Raw genomic sequence first — 440 nt, forward strand, 5'->3', positions numbered from 1 at the left:
TTGTCTCCGCCCCCTGCAGTAAGCGAGCTCCTGCGACCAGAATGCTCAGCCCTGAGCGTGGGCAGACCTGTCTCACCGCAAGCCGCCATTCCATGCTGGTGCTGGCAGCCCACTTTCCCGGCCTCATTATGTGGGTGCTGGGAATAGGAATTAAGTTCTCATATTTGTTTGGCAAGGGCTTTACTAGCTAAACCGTTTTTCTGGCTTAGGCTCCTCCCTCACGTGGACAGTAAGGGGTTTTGTTTTGTTTTTGTTGTTGTTTTTAATATTGAATGTGTTTTGTTCTTTGCAAGACACATTCTTTTCGTTTGTTGTGTAATGTAGTTTTGTGGGGTAGTCACCAGAGAAGACTGCTCAGACAAGGGTTTAAGCCAAGAGAAAATCTTTTCTTCCTTTTCTTTTTTCTTTCCTTTCTTTCTTTTTTTTTCTTTTTTTCTTTT

At 43.9% G+C, this 440-nt stretch overlaps 1 protein-coding gene across 4 annotated transcripts in view; it reads left to right on the top strand.

Moving 5' to 3' along the window:
• Positions 1-440, top strand: part of Commd1 (copper metabolism domain containing 1) — a 99833-nt gene that overhangs the window by 9992 nt on the left and 89401 nt on the right. The window contains exon 1 of one of the 4 annotated variants that reach the window (XM_031391184.1): positions 58-130. The exons of the other annotated variants lie outside the window; for them this stretch is intronic. The gene's annotated coding sequence lies outside the window, so the exon portion shown is untranslated. Of the gene's footprint in view, positions 1-57; positions 131-440 lie in introns of those variants that run through there. 4 annotated transcript variants of the gene reach the window in all.

Source organism: Mastomys coucha, unplaced genomic scaffold, assembly GCF_008632895.1.
Source record: "Mastomys coucha isolate ucsf_1 unplaced genomic scaffold, UCSF_Mcou_1 pScaffold22, whole genome shotgun sequence".
In the NCBI taxonomy this organism is placed as follows: Eukaryota; Metazoa; Chordata; class Mammalia; order Rodentia; family Muridae; genus Mastomys; species Mastomys coucha.